Source organism: Chrysochloris asiatica, unplaced genomic scaffold (genome assembly GCF_000296735.1).
Source record: "Chrysochloris asiatica unplaced genomic scaffold, ChrAsi1.0 scaffold00410, whole genome shotgun sequence".
NCBI classification, from domain to species: domain Eukaryota; kingdom Metazoa; phylum Chordata; class Mammalia; order Afrosoricida; family Chrysochloridae; genus Chrysochloris; species Chrysochloris asiatica.
The window spans coordinates 796,017-805,560 of record NW_006408928.1 but is presented as its reverse complement, the minus strand read 5'-3'; the positions used below and the strand labels follow the sequence as shown (position 1 = coordinate 805,560).

The 9,544-nt window shown below is 38.0% G+C and overlaps 1 pseudogene; it reads right to left on the bottom strand.

The window, feature by feature from the left end:
- Nucleotides 1-7,290, bottom strand: part of LOC102833637 — a 34,233-nt pseudogene extending 26,943 nt beyond the window's left edge.
- Nucleotides 7,291-9,544: the final 2,254 nt, after the last annotated feature.

The following is a 9,544-nucleotide window of genomic DNA, read 5'->3' as shown; positions in this document are numbered from 1 at the left end:
GGTGAAGCCATCTGGACCTGGATATCTATTGGTTGCCTCCTCTCCTTTTTTTTGGATCCCCAAATTCTAAGCCTTCTATCTTCATGACAATAGACAATTTTGGCATCCCACCTAGTGTTAGGGACCAACCCCCATGTGCCATCAGTTAATGGTAAAAGCTCAGTGGTCTGCCTAATGACCATTCTCATAATACAGGCAAGAACAGGTTCTGAGAGACAGCATCCAAAGACAGATCTCATGAAGAATGCAAAGCTTGTTCCCAACCACAGCATCTGGCAAAAGGGAAAGTTAGACTTCTGTTCATGTGATAAAAAAGACAAATTCATACAGAAAGAATCACTTATTCTGCTGGGGATTAAATACTGTGGGTCTACATGTGCTGTTTGAGTGGGGGACTCTCCTCTAGGTGTCTCCCTTAGAGTATATTTGCCCTCTCTTACATGGCTTACTATCCACTCTCCCTCAGGATAGAAATGGGCACAGCCCCTGGACATGCCTAAAATCCTGTCTTTGGTCTGGATTAGGCTCAGTCTCTAAAATCCTTGTCTGAACGGGAGTTCCTATGGGGTTCCTTCACATTTGAAGCCAGCATACCCCACATCACTTCTTCAATAAGGGGAGGAAATTGTCACCTGGGTCTTTGGGCTGGAGGGCAGCAAAGTCCCTCTTGGACTCATGCAATCCTCATTTTTTCTTAGAAATAGTGGAGAACAAGTTTATCTCATTGGATGCATGCAATATACTACCATCTGTCATTCAGCACTTTCAACACACAACAGGGAAGGGAATATCAGAGTAGGGGAGAGTGAGAAGGATATAAAACTAAAGAATAGTTACTCACCAACCAGACCATCAACCTGATGGGCTCCCAAGATGTCAGGGTCCAATAATTTGACTTCTGCAGGTCTAGCAAGACCCACTTAATGTTCGTGCAAACAGCACATACAGACAAAACAGCATGTAGCAAGCAAAGTTTAATTAAGCTATGAATAGTACACTTCTCAGAAGAGGAGAAGTGGCGTCTTTTTCCTGAGTGAGAGTGAGAGAGAGACTCAGCTTTCTGTTATTTCCCTTCTTTTTAGGGTTTTTGACTCTTCTCTCTCAAGTTTAACTCTGATTGATGTCAGGGTCTAGGTGGCACACATTCTGTCTTTTTTCCTTCTTCTTTTTTTTTCTAGCACTCAGAAGGTATGATGGGCTCAGTTTCCTGGGATTTTTGATACAGTGCCAGATGTTGGGGGACAGTTAAACTGGATGTTAGGTTCCTACTCTGTTCCTAACATTTATTATGTGTCTTGTTTTTGTTGTTAGGTGCCATTGAGTTGTTTCTGACTCACAAACACCCTCTATATTGTTTTCTAGGAGTTACTGCTGAGTTTGAATTGTTGCCAAGCTTGCGATTAGCAGTCCAGTGCTTATGCTACAGTGCCACACAAGGATTCCATATGCCTTAACACTCTATCAAAGTCCCATAATACATTTTCTAATTGTTACTTAAGTGAAATAGCTGTTACAAGAAATTGTAAGTAACCAAAATAAAGTGAATGAGTAAGTAATTTTAGTCTATCTGTACCTCAGTTTATCTTTTGTGAAATGAATTGGCTTTCACAATGTACTCTTATCACTGTGGCTCATGGGAGAGAATACTAATAATTCACCCCTTTAATATAAAACTGTTTGATGGTTTATGTAGATCTTGATTTCACAATTGCTCTTGTTGTTAGATGGCATCGAGTTAAGACCAAATTGTTGTGACAACAGAATGAAACACTGCCCAGTCCTGCGCCAACCTCAAAATCGCTGCTATGCTTGAGTCCATTGCTGCTGCCACTGTGCCAATTAGTAAGATTTTATTTTTAGTCTAGCTTCACGTTTTACTCAGTGCAAGATAAACCAACCTAGACAAGAATGGAGGTTGTTGTTAAAACCTCTCTGAAAACCAACTGCTGAAAGTCTCAGGAGTCTTGAGAGGTACTCTTTAGTTCTAGCAAATGCCTACTAGTTTTGTCATTTGCAGTTTCTGTTTTTGCTATGCTAGCCATGTTTTCATTATTGTTGTTGTTCTTAGGTGCCCTCAAATCATTCATGACTCATTGTGACACTCTATAGGGTTTCCAAAGAGTGACTGATGGGTTTGAACCAACAACTTTATAGTTAGAAGTTCAGTACCTATTCAAGTGCACCACACCAATAAGTGTCACATTGTTTTTGTTAAGTACCATCAGGTAGGATCCACGTCATAACAATCCTGTATAGTGTTTTCAAGGAGTAACTTATGGATTTGAACTGCTGAACTTGTGGTTTGCAATCCAATGCTGATCCAAATGCCATATCAGGAGTTCATAAGTCCATCAAAGGCATTTAAAGGATGTGTGTGGAACAAAAATTTAGCATCTGTTTTGATATTTCACTTTTACTACACATATATACTGAGATGCTGGCTTATAAGATTATAATGCCAAGCCTTTATTTACTTATGCAGAAATGAAGCACATTTACAGTCTATTATATTTGAGATAGAGTCCAAAGTGCCTTTTATATTTTAATCAAACAAATGTGAATGACAGGTAAATACTTAAGGGATTGGGACTAGGACATTGTTCTAAAATGGACAATATCCTGATATTGTTTAACTGTACTTTTTTGTCTCTAAGTTTTTTTGCTTATTTCATATGTTAAAAATGTATCTATTATTTACTTACAAAAATAATTTTAAGATTGCTGGAAATAGAAGATTTTCATTTAGTATGTGAGATCAATATTTCTTCATGTACAAAAGGATGGTCCCACAGGTTCTCAGGGACCAAAGTGGGACATACAGTATAGATAGGACATACAGTACATAAATACTCAAGCATTTACCTTTGATATTTTAAAAGACAAAGAATAAACAGATAAATGAATAAAATTGTGGCATAGTTTTTAGTGTATCATGAATGCAAAGAAAAACAATCTTCCTAAAATATCATTTTCTTGTATAGTACTATATAAGGCAAAAATTTCACCAGGAGGAATACTTCTAAAATGAATATTATAAATGATTTTTTCAAAGTAGAAGTTTAAAAATGGAATCAACAAAATTTTGAAAGATTTGATATAGATTGCAAATATTGAAAAATAAATGTATAATGTTGTTTATATTGCTAAGTGCCATCAAGTATGTTCTGACTCATAGCTAACCTCTGTGGGATAATGCAATGGACTGCAAAGCCTCTTTGATCCACAAGGTCGGTAGTTCAAGATCACCAACTGCTCCTTGGAAACCCTATACAGGGTCATTATGGGTAGGAGCCAACTCGATAACAATTAACAACAAAAAGAACTTAGGATTTCGTGCAGTGGCTGGTGAGCTTGAACCACCAACTCTGTGTTTCAAATCAACCTTGCAGTTCAGCACATTAACCACAGCACCACACCACGAGTATTATATTGGATACAAATTATGGGAAAAAAAAATATTAAGGATGTAAAAATAAATTATTTTTCTGGTAGAAAAGTTGGTGGAATAAAAAAGAAAGCACAGATTATTATTCATCCGCTTAGATTTTCACTATTAAATGGCATCTTTAAGATTAAAAAAAAAAAACACACTGTAATGAGAAAAAATATTAAATTCATTAATTGTTCATTAAATATTAAGATTTAGTGGTTTAATTTCATTATAAATAAAAGGAGTTAGTCATATATGACCTTTCTTTATTATTTGCTCTTGCTGAATACTGACTCACTTTTCAGCTTCAGTAGAGCTCTCTTCACTTCCTTGTTTCTCAGGGTGTACACAACAGGGTTTAGAAGGGGTGTCAGCACAGTGTTGAAAACTGACACTACCACATCTACAGTATCATTGGAGCCTGGCCTCAAATATATGAAACCACAGGGAACATAGAAATAGAGGAACATGATACAGTGAGAGGCACAGGTTTGGAAGGCTTTGAGTCTCCCTTCTGTGGTTCAGATCTTCGGGATGGAGCAGACAATGGATACATATGAAAGCACTATCAGGGAGAAATATCCAGAGGCCACTATAACTATTTTGCAAAAGTCACCATCTAATTGGTGGAGGTGTCTTCACAGGCTAGTTTGAGGATGGGTGTTGCATCACAGAAATAGAGCTGGATCTGGTTGGGTCCACAATAGGACAAAAGAAATGTCAATACTATCTGGATTGCAGAGTGAAGAGGGCCACTGAGCCATGTGCTGGTCACCAGAAGGACACATGTTCTTCCACTTATCATGATGTACCTGCATGGATAACTGATGGTCAGGTAGCGATCATAGGACATGGCTGTGTAGAGGAAACACTCAGTGCTGCCCAGGAAGCGGAAGAAATAGAGCTGGGAAGCACAACTGTGAAAGGAGATATCCCTGCCCCCTGGAGAGATGATGGTCCTTAGCATTTTGGACACAGTAACAGTGCAGAAGCACATGTCAAGGAAGGACAGGTTAGCCAGGAAGTAATACATGGGGATATGGAGGTGGGAATCTACCCTGATCACCAGCAGTATGAGGAGGTTCCCTATCACCGTGAGTACATAAATCACTAAGAAGATTCCAGCAACCCAACTTGTAACCACTACGGTACTAGTGCTCCTTCAAACAGGATAAGAACTGCTTAAACAATAAAGGAAGTAAGACTGTATCTGAAGTTTAAAATATCAGAAATAAATATTTGTATTTGTGCTAGTAGAAACAAAACTGTGCTTCTAAAAATAAAAATATGTAGAATGAGATCACTTAAACATGTTTTCCAGTTCAGACTCATATTATTGTTTTAAGAATGTTTTAGATGTCCGTGAAATTTTAAGTTCGAAGAGAAAATAAAAAAAGAGAAATGTGTTTGGATACATGGGAATCTCTGGCAGAAAAGGAACATTTTGTGAATAATTTCTTAGATGCTTCTGCCATACAGATAAGTCCCAACAGCACATTTGCAAATTTGAGTATCTAAGAGAAATGGAAATGTTTCCTTGTTTCCAACTCAGATTTGTTATCCTAAGGGTTATAGATAAAACACTTTATAGCATTTCAGTTCACCTGTAAAACCATGCAGAGTTGGCACTGTAAGCCATACTAAGACAATGTGAGTCAAAGTTAAAGAAGGGTGAAGAAATAGAAACTATGACCATATAATATAATCACTTAGATATGCCCAATAATGAAAAATGCTGAGGTTCTGCCTTTTTTCTTACTTACCAATTTTATAACTAGGTTTTAGATCATAATTCATAGTCAAGATGTAAATGAACAGTCAGTCTTTGTCTAGCAGCAAGATTCTTTATCTTGTAAAGATGAAACCACAAGAAAGACAAGTTATAGAAATAAGCACTCTTTAAAACAGCAGAGCTTAAAATCAGTTTGATGTCTTGGGAATTGCTGATTTGGTCCCAAGATCCTCTCAGATGAAGTGTGGAACAGTATCATAAGCACCTAAAATTTTTTTTTTTCCCACATGCACCTCTTTAAGTTGGTTTTTCACTTGATGGACAATCTTTCTATAAAGCATGTTACTGGCAAAACAAACCAAAAAATAAATCTAAAATAAATAAACATGCCACTCTGGGTTTCAAAATTACTATTTCAAGAATGATTTAATCTTTTAAAATATATTTTTAAAAATAATTTATTCTTAATATTCAACTTTTGAAAAATATGGCTTTGATCCCAATAAGGACAATTCAATGATTGGGCTCAAAGTTTCTATAGTGAATCTTTTTATTTTTTTGGCAATTTTGGCCATTCACAAAAAGCTCTGGGTCTTCTATGCTCCAGAGAGTATCTAAATATTACTACTTCTAGGTAAACACCATGCCAATTAACTTTCTCCCTGTGAGCCTTATCATAAACACTGTTTACATTCCTAACTAAAAATGGATGCTGCTTCACATTCTGTGGTTCAAGGATGATTCTGTTCTCTCAGGATTGTTGCATAAAATTTGTTCAGTTCTTTTATCATTAAGAGGTCAGAAATCACATATGCTGACGAGTCCTGCTATGATGTTGTAAGATAAGCACTTACACTGCTAACCACAAGGTAAGTTGTTCAAAGCAACCAACCACTCCTCACAAATCCTATACAGGGTCACACAATCTACCACACAAATAAAACAGAATAAAAGAACCTCATAATAATATCAGTTGATGCAGAAAAGGCATTTGGCAAAATCCAACATCCATTCCTAAAAAAACCATTAAATAAATACAAGAGGGATTCCTCAACATAATATAAGGGCATGTATACAAATCCATCAGCTGACATTACTTTCAATGAAGAGAAACTGAAAGCACTCTTTTTTTGAACAAGAACTAGACAAGGATACCTCTTATAACCACTCCTATTCAATATGGTGCTGAAAGTCTTAGCCAGAGTTATAAGGAAAGAAAGGGAAATTAAAGGCATTCAAATTGACAAAGAAAAAGTAAAATTTTATATATTTTCAGATGATTTATTGTTGTTGTTAGGTGTCATCAAGTCGGCACCGACTTATAGAGACCTTATACACAGCAGAACGAAACACTGCCCAATCCTGGGCCAATCTCACTACTGTTGCTTGAGTCCATCGATGCTGCCACCTGACCAACCCGTCTCGTTGTGGGTCTTCCTCTTTTCTCTGATCTTTGCGGATGGCATGATTTTATAAATAGAAATTTCAAACACTCAACAAGAAAATTACTGGAAATCATTGAAATGTGCAAAAGTGGCAGGGTAGAAGTTCAACATGAAAAATTATGTTGGATTCGAGAGGCAGAAAGATGGCAGATTAGACATAAAAACTGTATAGATCATAGCCTACAACATAGATACCAAAAACCAAATGAAACAGATTCAGATGATAATCTCAGAACCCTGAGATTCAAACAAAGAATGCTTACTTACTAGGAGAGAATGCTGAAAAGTCATAGCAAAAAAAAAAAAAAAAAAAAAAAAAAAAAAAAGAAGAAAAAGATAAACTGGTAAACTGCATTGACTGACCAGATGCAGGTCCACCATCTTAAGCTTTTATGAGTGACTTCAAAGACAAGAAAATGTATTGACATTGTAGAACATATCAGAGGCTTATGGAGATAATTATGTGATATTTTTCGGGTTCCATACACTCCTGTGCTCACCACAGGCATGGCCAGCAGCAAACCACCTATATCTTCACAGAAGCTTGTGCTTCCTATAAGTCAGAGCTGCATGGAGGTGAGTATCACAGTTGTGAGCCCCTTTAAAGGAGGGCGAGTTATCTGCATTAATTATCACCTGGGTGGCCCCAGCTCCACATCTGCAGAGCCTGCAATAGCCAGCATTGGTCTAGCTCTCAGTTGGAGAAGCAGCTAAACAGACATGTGGAGGTGGAAAAAAATGAAATGGTTGATATGTGCTGACTGGCCAGGCATGGCAGAGAACTCTTGATCTTTTGCAGGTGACTTTAGAGCAAGAAGGCAGTAGGCGATGCAGAGGTATACTGATTATTTGCAGAAAGAAAGGCACAATATTTTTCTTGTACCCCACATTAACCCTGATAACCCAAAGTGTCACTGGACCTCACCTTCACATATTCCCAGGGAAGCTCCTGGTCTCCAGGCTGTTGGAATCACATCAAAGGGAATGGGGAATTAGTAGCAACAAACCTGGCACCTGGAATCAGCTGTGGCCTGATCAGCCCTGGACAAGCAGAATCTCTCACCATCAGCTGTCTTCTGGGACAGAAATAATCTGATCCCCCAAATGATCTGGGGTTTGTACAAACTACTTCTGGATTGAGTGCCCAGGATAGACACCACCTATCCCTACAGGAACTCCATCTATTACCGTATCATGACTTTACCATATCATGACTTTCCTATCTATGATGGGAGATCCTTGGCTGCCAAGAGATTTCAGAATTTCTTCTTTGTATCTGGAACCTGCCCTATTACTGTTTTTGTTTATGTATTCTGTTTTCCTCTTCTTCCTTTCCTTACTGAAAGAACAAAATTACCAACCAAGAGCCATATAACTAGCAAAATTTTCACTCAAATAAGACAGCAAAATTGGAACATTTCCAGATAAACAGTAATTAAAGAACTTGCAATAACCAGGCCAAGTATTCAAAAAATGTTAAAGGAGTCCTTTGGAGTTAGGACCACCAACAGCAGACAACAACCTGACATTGGTATACACAGCAACACCACCCAGAATTCAACCCAGATATAGAAGTGTTGTCGGGTGCCATCAAGTCAGAACCGACTCATAGTGACCCCATGCACAGCAGAACAAAACAATGTCTGATCCTGGGCCAACCTCACTACCGCCGCCACACTTGACACCATCAATGATGTCACCTGGCTGATCCATATCGTTGGGGGTGTTCCTCTTTTTCTCTGACCCTCCACCATACCCAGCATGACATCCTTCTCCAGTGACTATTCTCTCTGGACAATGTGTCAAAAGCATGAGAGACGAAGCCTAGCCATCTTGGCCTCCAAGGAGCACTCTGGTTGCACTTCTTCCAAAAGAGATCTATTGGTTCTTTTGGCAGTCCATGGCACTTTCAGTATTCTCCTCCAACACCACAACTCAAAGGCATCAATTCTTCTACGATCTTCCTTATAGAAGTATCTAATTCCTTATAGAAGTATCTAAGGTAAAATAAAACTATAAGACTGAAAATAGGAAATCAGAGATATAAATTTATAAGAAAGACAGAAACAAAGCAAAAAGAGTGTAAAGTGTAATTACAGAAGTTCCAAATGTTGAAGAAGTCAAGCAGATTTCAAGATAAAATAGATTTTTAAATTGAGGATGAAATTAATAAATTGTAGGGTAATTTCTGGAGTTCTGGTGTGGCACTATGGGTTAATGTATTGGACTGCAAAGTCAGTTTGAACCTCAAGGTGGGTGGTTCAATTTCACCAGCTGCACCTCAGAAACCCATAACAGGATTGCTATGGGTTGGAACTGACTCATATATTCAGATTATAATATAGCCTTTTTTAATATGATAAAATAGGTTTATTAAATTTTAAAGTGTTAACTCAAGTTACCTCCTAGGGATAAAAATTATTTGGTTTTGCTGTGAATTCTTTTGGTATTCTATTGGAGGTGGTGATGGTAGTCATGTGCATGGAGTTAGTTCTGACTTGTAGCGACCCTGTACATGGTTTCTGAGTCTGTAAAACTTTATGGGAGCAAAAAAGCCTCATCTTTCTACCGGGGAACAACCGGTAGTTTCGGACTGCTGACATTGCAGTTTGCAGCCTGATTCATAACCACTACGTTACCAGAGTTCCTTAAAGACGTTATGTTGTTGTTGTTATGTGCTGTGGAGTCGGTTCCGACTCATAGCGACCCTGTATAGGGTTTCCAAGTCTGTAAATCTTTACGGGAGCAGAAAGCTTCATCTTTCTCCAGTGGAACAGCTGGTAGTTTTAAACTGCTGACCCTGCGGTTCGCAGCCTGATTCGTAACCACTACACTACCAGAGCTCCTTATAGAGGCTGTAAATCTTTACATGAGCAGAAAACCTCAGTTTTCTCTCATGTAGTGACTGGTAGATTTGAACTGCTGAATTTGTGGTTA